Source organism: Adelges cooleyi, unplaced genomic scaffold (genome assembly GCF_023614345.1).
Source record: "Adelges cooleyi isolate 19-005CV unplaced genomic scaffold, UGA_ACOO_1.1 ACOO_flye_CR_arks_rails_tigmint_CR_PRNA_9, whole genome shotgun sequence".
NCBI classification, from domain to species: domain Eukaryota; kingdom Metazoa; phylum Arthropoda; class Insecta; order Hemiptera; family Adelgidae; genus Adelges; species Adelges cooleyi.
The window spans coordinates 7104436-7118257 of NW_026096579.1; the positions used below are offsets into that span (position 1 = coordinate 7104436).

The 13822-nt window shown below is 29.3% G+C and overlaps 1 long non-coding RNA gene across 1 annotated transcript; it reads right to left on the reverse strand.

The window, feature by feature from the left end:
- Positions 1 to 8327: 8327 nt before the first annotated feature.
- Positions 8328 to 8970, reverse strand: LOC126846923 (uncharacterized). Its single transcript, XR_007686945.1, has 2 exons — positions 8831 to 8970; positions 8328 to 8746 (listed from the first exon to the last, which is right to left on the reverse strand). It is a non-coding gene; the product is annotated as an uncharacterized LOC126846923 (long non-coding RNA).
- Between the last annotated feature and the right edge of the window lie 4852 nt (positions 8971 to 13822).

Below are 13822 nucleotides of genomic sequence, written 5' to 3' on the forward strand. Positions count from 1 at the left end.
TGGATATATGAGGGACAGATGAGAGAGTAAATCATTTAGGTACACACATAATAGCTATTAGCAATGATGCTATTAGTTACAGTCTATACCTCTGACGGTGTATAATATATATATATATATATATATATATATATTAACACTTAAGTATTGTGTACAAATCCTATACGGCGGGAACGACACTGACCGCGATACTTTCATTTGCAGTTGTGTTGGATTATTATTTTATTAATGGATATAAAAATAATAATTAGGAGTTGTCGAAATGGAAAATCATATAAAGTACGTTCTAACCGTTTAATTAAATGTAATAACAAATAAATAAAAAAAAAGTGAAAGAAATGTTTTTATAATAATATTTACACCAACCTAACTATAACTTGCGGTCGCTGCATTGAATAGACCGACTGAAAACAAGTTTATTGGACTGTAATAGAAATATAATATAAAGTTGACGTTTTTGTGTGTGTACAAACAAACCACTCAAACGATTCAGCTAAATTTGTTTATAGGACGAAAAATGTTTGTCACCTGAAAATGTCTTCTCTGTAAGAGACAGCGGTGGTCTTAGGATAGGCAACTAATTGAAAAATTTCTAGAGACATAGTAATAAATGTCTAATCAACCGAATCAATTGTCAGTAGTCATCTTTATTGCGAGTCAAAATAATAATATATATATATAAATATAACAAAAAATGCATATTTCGTTCTATCAATTCCACCTTTGTGTTCGCATGAAAGTAACACAAATAAGGTGGTGTCAATCGACAATTTTCTCACTTGGTTTGGCACTGTATAATAATAATATAACACCATTAATATATAATATAATAACTAATATCTAATATAACAACGCGCGGCCGTTTTCGTTTTATTTAGCTCATCCCGTGTAAATTAATAAAGGTAAAAAAATATCTTGATATTTATAACAAGCTATTTTTTAATATTATGTTAAAAAACGTTAAAATATATTCGACCGCATTTTTCTACATGATCGATTTCGCTTTTCGAACAGGTATTCAAATAATTCATACTTTTAACTAATACTTTATTCTTCGTACAATACGTTTTATACTTGTAATTTTTTAGTGGAACGGATTTGCTCGATAATGTAGACACTATTATAACATAATACCGCGTTGATAAAATACACAGACTCGCAATTGTTTATTGTATTGACAATCGACGATGGGAGATACTAATCAGTTGATAATTGTAGCCAAGTGCAAACCATCCGTACAATACTTGGTCTAAGACTGACTTAAGTCAGGTTACAAGTACAGCTTGCCAGGACTACTATTTCACACCAAAATCTCAAAAATATTTGTTTAAAAACATTGCCACTATCCAAGATTAATTTTGTTCAAAATCGAAAAATGTTTTGCCATAATGTTAAAAACAATACAATTTTGATTTGTTATTATTGTGAAAATATTTTTAGTGGTTTGGGATGCCGGTAAGGAAGATTTTGTATGAAATTCGAATGCCAATTGTACCTTTAATTAAATCTACTCACATTCCCAAGTGTAGTATTTAACAAGTTGTGTATAAAAAGAAAGTCAATAAGAGGGGCTTAGCTCATTTGGTCCCACACCCCAACTTCGTTAGCCACCGAGACTAATTATTGTTATTACAAAGTCAACAAAATCAATTTCTTTATTTCCCTTTTTTACGAGTAGTACAGGACTTAAGTCTGAATAAAGTTATTAACTATAATTATTGGGACATCAAGATCCTACGGCCATTCAAGAAAACTGTTCAAACATTTGAATAGGTACACAAAATCAAATACAAGTTGTTCGGAAATCGTAAACAATTTTTTTTAAACAAATATGGCCTATATACCTTGTAAACAAAGCGATAAGCTAATATGAAAAAAATAATGTGTTTCAATGACTCACACCTCGAATGTAAAAAAACCAGTACAGTGTGGCCGGGGCATAGTGGGGACGACGGTGATTCACAGGGTTTCAAGAACTGAAAGTAATAAAATCACTTTCAAATAAACGTTTCGATGCGAATTTGGGGACACTGCACCTCACTTTAATACTTGCTTACTGTGCTGGTTCATACTGTGCTTGGTGTGTACTTTCTGGGTTGAACTTACATGAGTGTGTTAAACCCACAGCGGTGTCAGTCACATGTTCGTAAGGGTCGAGATAAGTACTGTAGGAATATCTTAAAAAGTTAATTTATAGAAAAACAAAGTAAAGTAATTCGTAACTGACAATCTCCACCGCCATATTATGGCAGTACATTACAAACTTACAGTACAAGCGTTTAATAGTAAAAATAATACATTCTTAAAAAATAAATAAATCTCGGCCCATGTCCGTTATTAGACGAAAACATTTGATTTTAGACTCTAATTTTATGTAAAAATTTCAGAATTTTAAAACTAGTCGAAATTGATTTTTCGTGAAAAATAACTTTAAAAAACCACATTTTTGGCGGTAAATATGAGTAATACAAATTTCAAAAAAATAAAGGTCTTATTAGACTAAAATAAGTTCAAAAAAAAAGTCGAAAAATGTTGAGGAGGTCGGGCTGATGACTTAGAATGCCCCATGTATAAAATATATCCAATCATTATCAAATTTTTTGGGGTTTCCCGATTTTAAGGGTGATTGACTGATATTGACACTACAAGAAATTTCCATAGTAATAATATAATATAATATAGATAATATTATCTTCAAAAGTTTAACCATGTTTTTCTTTTAACGCTTTTTTTTTTAAATTTTATAAATAAAGAACCAACGAGAGGGAACTGTTGGTCACATGACTTCCCCTCATTAGCCATCGTTTATTTACATTTGTACAATCCCCTTTACCCCCGCGGGCAATATTTACTTAATAATAGATATTTATTTAGATATATTTAATAAGGTCTACAAATTTTAAGGTGTTTTTTAGTATGTGTGTGTATACATTATTCACCCGACCAAGTAGTCTGCAAACGGTCATCTCAACAATATTATGTAATGATTTATTAAATTATTCATATGTAATCTAATCAATTTGTAGTAACTACTAGTTTTATGTTAATTATGAACTTTAAGACTTTTTTTTCGTATACAGTAATATTAATGTATTTAATAAATGTAATAATATAGCCGCTACGGGTAGAATGTAGGTAAACGTTTTCTATAAAATTATTATTATGCAGACACGTCATGAGCAGCTATTCGAATGCACACAATCGTTTATGCCAAATCGCCGTTTAAATTATCATAGCATTACCGTGTTTATAAAATCCTTAGACACGACCTCGGCGCGGTGTCGTCTTCGTTAAGAAAAAAGAAAAAAAGCGCAGATTTCGACTTTCATATAATGGTGTTTTGCTTCATTTTTTCTTTCTCTGGTTTTCGACATTTTATAATTAGGTGAAAACGGTAAAAAAACAGTACATGTATTTTTTTTTTCTCTTCGGGCAAACGGGTCGTGACACGAAACGCGTGTTGGATAACCACAATACCTACCTGTACTCTTATATTATTGCTATAGGTATAATATGTGTTTCTGGTGGATGTATTTTTTTTCCCGCACCGTCTCATCGTCGTCGAGATCCGATATATTATTGTTTGATTTGCAATGGTCGCCATAATTGGTGGTTTTAGCGACAAAGCGTTTGTTGAACTCTCTGTAAAAGGACTTTGAAGACATGTGATGAGTACACACTCGTGTACTTGTGTTTTCGCCATTCGGAGAATGTACACACACACACACACACCGATAAATAACAACCGCCAAGACAGTTTGATATCTTCTCCACCACCACCCCACCCCTTTATGATCTCCATGATTTCCGTTGCACTACTAGATCTAGATTTTAAATTGACAAAAACTGTCTGGGCCCGGTTTGTCTGTCGGTAAGAGTTTTTTTTGGTTTTGAGCTAAAATATGTTCCTATTGCTGTTCATACTGTTTAACTACTAAAAGTGTTATCATGTGCTTTTATCTTGAATTTTCAAACCGGGAAGTTTGGCAGATAATGAGAAGTTTACCATCAGACTACGAGTTCATAAAATATGTATGTATATAAATGTATTACGGTAAATATCAAACGACACTGGTATGACGTTCGATTTTCACCGCCATAATAATGCAATAAAATTAAATCGCCGTTTTTACATTAATGAAGTCTTTAAATTCGAAACAGTTCAATGGAAACCGGTTTTTTAGTTACCGCTCGACACAAAATTATAATAAACAAATAAATAACCGAACACGTGTGAACTGTGAATAACTTTAAGACAGCAATCTGTTTATCGATGACCGCCAATAGGACCACGTGGGGTTCTTCCATTTTTTCTCTAGCGTGAGTAGTCGTATTATAAAAATATATATATAAGCGAAGAATTTGATTATCTTTTTTAGCATTTTTATTTCAGTTCTGCCCTGACATTCACAAAATATATCACCTATATTCAATATATTATATTGCATGCACCCGGTTATGTTATTTTTATAAATTATTACATTGTTTACAAATTACAACGCATATTTTGTAGATATTATAGCAGGTACTTGATGTATTTAATTGTGTTTTTAAAGCATACTATTATATTCTTCGAAGGGGTCGTTTTAAATTGGCTCATCGATATTGTTTTTTAAATACCTCATGTGTGCTTTGGTGGACATTAATATTAATTATGTTTTTTTTTCTAATACAACTTTTATTTTGCCTCTAGCAAAATCTAGCAAATGTTCTGTATGACTTTTATAGTCCAAGCATAATGTGTCGGTGCCAACATCCATCTTGAATCTTGAAGACACTTATGTCGTGTTTGTTTTGGTATTATGAGTTAGAAATTGTATTGTTTTAAAGTAGTAATGGTGAATCGTTTTTCTGAAATTGAACAAAAAATTATACTTACATCGGTAGTACAATGTTATCCAAATAATATTCCATAAAAGCTTGCAAGTGATTAGACGTTTGTTTTTAATGTAATTTTAAAAATGGGTATCTTGCTGGATTTTTAGCGGTGAACTTTTTGCTTTTTTCACCTTTTTAAGGGTATTAATAAAAAGTATGCGACTCGAGCAAAAACGTTATCGCGTCTTCAGACACAACAAATAAAAACACACACACATCATTATAAAACCAGTGCAGTTAAAATGTCGAGATTAACGCATTAAACGCATTACATAACGGGGTTTTCTATTGATTAGTTATTATTATATGGAAGAAAAAAAAACTGCCACAGTGTAATTATGTGTATCAGAAATAATAATAACAAAATGTTTGACCGTGGCGTGCTAACCGCTAACCACTACCGCGGTCCAGTTCGAAAATGATTGTACCAATTATGACGGCTGTGTTGTAGTCGGATCTTAGCGGTACCTATAGTTGCATGTTCGTTAGGCCAACACACGCTAATTAACCATATATAGATTATGGCTGAGAGTCAATCGGCATGAAAGACGGTCGACCTGAAGATTCCTCGTGTGTATACAGGGTGATCTGTCGTAAGACACTTGTTTTCTGGAAAAATGTGAACCTTTTCCCCCATACTTGTAGGTAGGCATAGCCGCAAGGTGTGGGATTGCTTAGGGGGTATTAGCACTCTAATTTAAAAATAAGCACAAGAAAAATAAAGATTTGGCTTAGGGTTTCAATGAGACAAGACAGACTTACAGATTTGCCCAATACCATAAATGGAAAAAGGTATATGACAAATTTAATTAACATAAACAAAATTATTGACATATCTGCAGAAAAAGCAAAGCATATAACTCTTGTATAAAATACCTGTAAAATGTAATATTGCATATATTTTCTTTAGTTTTTGTTATAAAATTAAAATGCTAATAAACTAAAGTGTTAAATGATAAATTACTATACAACATCCTTGAGTAAACAATTTGTAGACTACATCCTTGCTCAAAAAAACATTAACCTCATTCATTCAAATTCAAATTTAAATTCATGGCAAATGCAGAGCTTAAGCACCGTCAATTTTTGTTATCGAAATTGCGCCTATGCAGGTAGACACGCGTTTTCCAATACTTAGAAAATTGCTATCTTCATCACCTTACACGTAAAAGAAGTATGGACTTAGTTTTTTTCAAATGGGAACATATGGTTTTATATTTCTCAAATATGTAGACAAACATTTTTAAACAATTATTCACACAATAACGCGGCGGCCATATTCTTAAGACAACACCACTACAATGTTATATCCATACATTATTATTATTAATTGCTGTGTTTAGATAAAACATATTATTATAATACTAAATAGTCTGTCACAAAATCGCCGTCACTTTTTTTTCGGTACATTGAAAGTGACCTTTCAAGTTTCATCTATTCTTTGTTATTACTTAGACTAGTAGCCGTCACTGTGTTTGAATAGGTAGATAAGAACCGCTCGTCTATCATTATCTCAAAGCAGGAAGGTGTAAAATCGCTTATCCATATAATATATAAAAAAAATGTCCAACTATTGATATTTATGTCTGGTTATCGGTGACAGTGTCAATGTTATTGTTTAATCGAACCCGCTGAACTACTGTCTTAAAAAACCGAACAAATATTGATCAAATTTTTAGAAAGTCATAAGTCAAACGACAATTTCAAAATTTAGTTTTTTTTACTACCCATGCGTCGATTTGAAAATATGTGATTGCATTTGATAAAAAAAAAGTAGCTAGTCATATTACCCACATATTATTATGGGATGATGTTAACAATTTTCCGTGTGTTGAAAAATATAGTAAAAAATGTACCTACAAGAAGGGGGGGGAGAATAACCTACAAAATATTCATATTTTTCGTGAAAATGAGTGTCTTACAACAGATGGATTACCCTGTATATTATTATTACTATTATATTGTACACATACAGTACAGTGTCGGCAGTGATCAACAGCTAGTACCCAGACAAGACTTTTAATATGCTTCATTCCAATTTATATTATTATACCTATATATAGCTTCGATGACGAGTACGCGGATTATGTCGGCAAAAAAGTTTTTCTTATAATTTAATTATTGTAAAAATAATTGTTTTTATAGCTCATTATTTTTTGCAATATCACTGAAAAACGTTCGTGGTTGGTTTTTTTTAACGGTTTCTATAGTTTTGTTTTTGAACTAAAAGAGCTGGGATTAATTTGTGCGGTACAGTAAAAAACCATATATATTATATTGTCACGGTGAGGCTGAAAAATAATAATTACACAGTACTTCAAGTAGTTAGAACAAGAATCAAAGCACATTCATTTTACAGGCGTTTTCGGTCTGGTCACGGATTTTGTACAACATAAATCTATAATAATATTTTATTTTAAGTTGTGGAAAAACATTTTTCTAGCTATATTTTAAAATATATTTCTAATTTAAACAAAAGAAGCTTTGCATATTATCCTATTCTAACCACTCTACGTATAATTTTGCTCATTAAGGCAATATATAAACACAATTTATAATTTTTCGTAAAACTATAGCTAAAATATGTGCGAAACTCGGTTGACCGATATTTTCTTCGTTATTTAGGACACGGTTTGTTGTGATTTAATAATTCAGCAGTGTTTACAGATCGAACCATAAGTTGTTTTCGATATCGTACGATGGTGTTATATTTTTTTAACTGAAAAACATGTGCAAATTTATGTTTCATAAAGTCTATGACAATCTCAGAAAATTATGTACAAGGCAACTAAACGCATACAGTGTCAAAAAAAGTATACTCAAGGCATTTAAGCTCATACTCAAAGGCTTATGAAATTAGCGCAAATTCATTTTTGTCAAAAGAAAGATTTTGATTTAAAACAAAATATAATGGGCTTACAATGATGCGTTTTTTATTAGTATTAAATGACATCTGTTTCTTGCTTAGTATGTTTTTTGTTTATCTTTTAAAAAAGTTGTAATTGATGTTGAATAGGTGTATAAGGTCCAAACATAAAGCCAAAAAAATTGTATTACCTTAGCCGTTGTTAGCATATTATACATTGGTGGATACATAATATTCGTTATGCCTTTCAAAAGTATGTGGAAATTTAAATAGGCAATTTTTTTTTTTTTGCTTTAATGTAAATTCAGGTCGATTCGATTCAATGTTTAGTTTTTGGGCTAATGTTTGTTTGCACTAGCTCTGTTTGATAAAAATGAATAACAAAATACAACCGGTAGAGCATGTCACCTGTGTACATGGAAAAAACATGAAATATTAACAAAATTCGCGAATGCTAACATAACATAAACGGGCAACAATATTGAATTTGATTGTGACAACTACAATCATTTTTGATTTATACAATAAATTCACCTCTTATACGTCGTTAGGTTGGTCATTTTGGCGGAGTAAGATCACCCTCTATGAGTATACAGAGAGTATACATTTGGTATTTATTAAATTATCAACAAATTAACAAAAAAACAATATCAAATCGTTACACGGATTACATGCAGTTTATTAAAAAAAAAAAATAACGACCGATTTCCAATGGTTTTTGAACGGATGTAGGCCGAATCTAAGTTCTTATCTTATACTTTTCGGGCCACCATCTGGCAACCGTTTGGTTATTTCGATCACGGATACATTGAACGTTTGTCCGGGTCGGTTATCAACATATTCTTTCTTTACATGTGTGACAGTGTAACCATTTTTGTCTGTGAACGTTGTGGTCACGCCGGGCAAATCACTAGCCACTATGCTAGATTGATTAGCCGGTGGACTAGCACTAGTCGGCAGTGCAGCAAGACATACGGCCAGTATTATGCATAAGATAGAAATCTAAAAAAAAAAATCAACACCGATCAATAAGAAAAATAAAATGTTTTAAATGTACAAAAACAAACAATTATTATAATATTATACCTTAGAGGTTATATGCATTTTCCAAAAAAGCTATACAATACACTCAATGCACACAGTAATTGAAAATCGATTGATTTCTTGAAGTTGAACGGCTTATAATATAATGTGGTGTATTTGGAAACCCAAACGATGTACTAAAATGTATGTGATCACTAAAATGGACAAACGCGCCCATTGCTGATATTGTTGCTATAATACCTTCAACTAGGAACTTGATAACCTTTCACTTAATTGCTTGAGAACTTAACCTCGTGCACATTATACAGTGCTAATTACTCGTATCAAGAATAACAAACTAAACTTTTCGCATGATTTGTTTTGTTATGATAGTGCTATCGATAAATTAATTATATTGTTAATAGTTTTACTTTCACATTAATTGATTCAAATTAAATTCGGGCTTAATGCTTATATCGCGTAAATTATTGTTTAAGTATCTATAAAAAATATACCTTCGACTTACTATTTTTAGATTTATATTTATTGTTAATAATTATTAGTGATGCAGGATAGTAGTTAGTAGTGCAGGCTAAGAAAGTGGAAATGTTCACTAATTTTCGAAAATCAGTTTAAAAATAATGAAATATTTATTATCAAGTTCAATTGTCTGTTCACACAATCACTCACACATTCAGTCTAACTAATTAGTTATTTACAGGAATTTAATTTTGAAGCCAAAATTTCCATTGTTTGTTATAACTACAACAGACATTGATTGAAATTGTTGACAGTATAATAGTCAGAAAACCTAACTGATTATTAACTAAAAATAAAAAGTTAATAAAAATCATTTTAAAGTCAAGTAATGTCGTTAGGGAAGATGTAAAATAAAGTTTAAAGTTCTTGGAACGAAACGTATGTATCGTTCCAAAAGACATAACATAATTTTAAAATGTTTTTCGTTTTAAAATGATTTTGATATGTGTTAATCTTAATTTAAATGTTTAGTTTTCAATGCACATTTTTAAGTAAGCTTCTAATTATGATATTTAATTAAATACTTTTTTTCTGATGTAAAATGTATAAAGAATATTCAATAATTTTTTAATAGTCCAATATCTTTTAAGATTCTGTATTTTATTAATTATTAGTCTAATTAAAGTATCCTAAATTTTCCAATGATTTACATAAATCACTTCATAATAATTGACATAATTTGTTAAATAGGTACCTAATCAATATTATATTTAGAGTGTGTGTAAACATGTTTTCATCTAAATAAATACCAATTAGTAAGGCTAATAAAAAATGATTTCGTTGCGAGATAGACAGGACCAAGAGTACAAAAATATTGCATAGACTTTATGCAATATAATATGTTCAACAACAAGTTAATCTATTATTTACACTATTTATACGAATTTGTTAAGAATTAAGAAACACTAAGCATTAGCATAATAATTAATATATATTATAGGTACAGTAAATATTGGTAAACTATATAATATTTTTTTTTAAAAACGGCTATCTAATTAAATTGATTAATAATTGCATAAATTAATTTTATTTAAAATGCCAATACAGTATATGTATGTCATTTTCTTTTCTTTTTTAATAATTTTTTTTTACCCCAACCAGGCCATAACTTATATTAAGGAAAATACATTATCTATCTTATCTAATACATATATGGTATAGTATTTTCTACATATTTTGTATGTATAGTTTTAAATTTGATATTAAAACTAGTTTTTTTTTATACATTTATTTCAACTTACAACACCGATAATATATTTTTTGGATTAAGTTTTAGTTTGAATTTTAGTTTTGTATAGATTTTGTTCGAAATATGTTTAAGATAAAGTTTGACTAGAATAAAATAAAAACATTTTTGGGGGTTGTGTTGGGCGAAGAACACATTAGACTAGTGATGGGAATAGGAAAATCCGGATTTTCACAAAAAAACGCTTTTTAAGCTACTTAAAAATCATTTAATTGTTAAATAATTTTACAATATAAAGCTCTATGTCTAAGTAACATTTTTTTGACAAATATGTGAAAATAAAACAAAACACCAAAGAGATAAACTGCTTTTGAATATCGGATTTGTTGAAATCCGAAAATCCGGAATCCGAAATCCAAAAGCATTTTATAGACAAAGTTAAGAGTTTTTTTTAAAAATTTTTATCAACAAATTTTACTTAGGTACACATCTTTATATTGTAATAGTATTTAACAATTATATGATTTTCAAATGACTTAAAAAGCGTTTTTTTGAAAAATCCGGATTTTCGGATTCCCATCACTACATTAGACCACCTGAGTTAATGATTTTTGTTAATTTTCTCCATCAAGAATGGGACACTGTAGAGCCAAAAATGTGAAAATTTGTTGATTACTTTTCAAAAAACATATTTTTGGTATAATATTAAGGTGAAACCATAATACAGTATGATAATTTACAGTAAAAATCTATAAATAAATTATTATTCGTTACAACGTTATGAAGTAAAGTATTTTATTTAAAATGCAACAAATTGTTTAAGTTTTAAAAAACGAACAAAATTCCTATATTACCTCTAAAATTATTATAATATTATTGAATTGAATTTGTATATTATAATAATATAATAACTCAAGGTAAATATTTTCATAATATAACCGTCAACAATATGTTAGTATACTATAATATTATTATTGTTATTATGGTCACTTATTACCGGACGCCACAGTCTTTTATTCTGGGTTTGAGAAGTGAGAACCGTGTTTCTTAAACAGTAACCGCTAACAATGAAATTCCCATAACCTGATAAACACAGCACCTTCTAACTACTTAATTCCAAAGTCGAAAACAAGATGCTCGTGAAATTCAATTTACCACGTAGAAAATCCACAATAATTATCCTATCCATTCTAATCTTCACTCTTACTGTTATTGTTATCATTATTATTATTAAAATCCAATCTGATCTATAGATATACAGCTAGATAAGATCTGTAAAGTGACCAGGTACATCAGGAAAATTAAAAACTGTGATTTTTTTTCACGCTCTAATTTGATAAACAAACATAGGTAAATAACGTCATTATCATTATTATTTAACAGCTTGTCTAGATTTGGGATTAATATGATTCGTGGGCGATATTGGACAATATTATGATGAATAGACAAGCAGTAAAAAAAAAAAAAACAAAATGATAATACTATTTTCCAATAGATTTGATTACACAAAATGTGTATAAACTACAACACATATCGGTACTAGATATCAGTTATAACGTTATGATTTATTATCACTAAAGCACATCAAACAGCTTAGTAGTAACTAGTAATGATAATAATACTTATTATTAATATGTCTTGACTTCGAAAAAAAAATTGTATTGCACAGACACAATTTTCCTCAGTTCAGAGTGGGCTATACCTACGGTGGTTTATACTTTCATTCCTCTTGGATTTCCTGTACAAGGTAAAACAATGGTTCATATCTAGCAGTCATCGCAATGGCTAACCTACTTAAATGTTGTGAAAAATAAAAATACCTAAGAACATGATTTTTTTTTTTTTTAATAAAAAAACCAACGAATACAATTTTTTGCATAGTAATTTCACCTTGATGTAATACCATCAGAGAATAAAACGCCAGGAGGTAATCCGTACCTTACGATTCAACACGGTTTTGTTACCATTCTTTTTAATATTTCAATATTTTTTACACAAATAAAAAAAAACTTTTGATTTTCCTCAAAATTGAATTAAAAAAAAATATATATTTATTAAAGTTTAGTTGTAAATAACAACAAAACAAAAGGACACATTACATACTTAAAATTTTAACCTCTCGGTATGATTAGGCTATAGTATAGGCAATACTTTTATAATTTTTAAGTTTTTTATTTGAAATTTCTTAGCTAATTCTCAATTAATGTTTTGTCGAGGGAGTTATCTTTAAAATTGCATTTTTGTTACTTTATGTTATTATTTTACACATATTTTGACCAAGTTGACCAAAGTACATTTATCATTTTTTCTGTTTATATGGTTAGATCACTGTTGTCATTTGCACTCTTTGCATACTCTTTCTTTGAAGAAGTACATGTACCTACACACTTAAAGAAACATCATATACATAATTCACAAATTCTACACTGATATTTTATGGATTAACCACAATTACCTAGTAATAATTAATTTTTAATTATCGTTATAATTTCAAATTTGAGGAACGATTAAAAAGAAGAAATATTTTCTAAATTGGCTTCTTTAGCTATATTTAATGATAATTACCAAACATTGTTTTACTTAACTTTTTCTACGACTGAAACTACATTTTTCAGATTTTATTATATTTTCTAAAATTAATATACTCTGTATGTGCTTAAGAATGTCGCATCTAATAAAAAAAATTAAGTCATAAAAATAAATGATGATTTATTGATTAACTTTCCCTCGCTCGTTAGTCGTTCACTTATTTTATTATACAGTGATAATGTATTTAATAATATATATTTTTGGTTATTTTTTCTTAGAATTACTAAAAAAACACCTGACTTTTTCAAAAACTTATATTTTATCTATTTGGAATTCCGAAAAAAGTGTGATGTGCTGAACTTTCTTGAACTTAGATAATTTAATTCTGACTTTTCTAGACAGCTAATGATTTTTGAGTAATTTAGAAATCTAATCTCCCTTTGAGTAACTTTTAAAAAAAATCTTGAACACTTATATTTTTTTATTAAAATAAATATCATAATATCATAACGTTTTTTTTTTCAGTTACGGTGTGGCCAATGGTATCGGCTGATGGTGGTTTTAATAAAACACCACCACGACGGAACAAACAAATAAATATTAAAAAGGTAGTTTTAATAATACACCACTACGACTCAACGGGTTAAAATATCTTTAAGGGTAGAACATTGGATATTTTCAAATAGATACATATGCATTTAGTTTTTATCTATTCTGTTTATTTTTTTGTATTATTTGATAATGTTATATTGTATCCATTAGTCATATGTGTAGTTTATTGTTTTTAAAAAGTTGACACA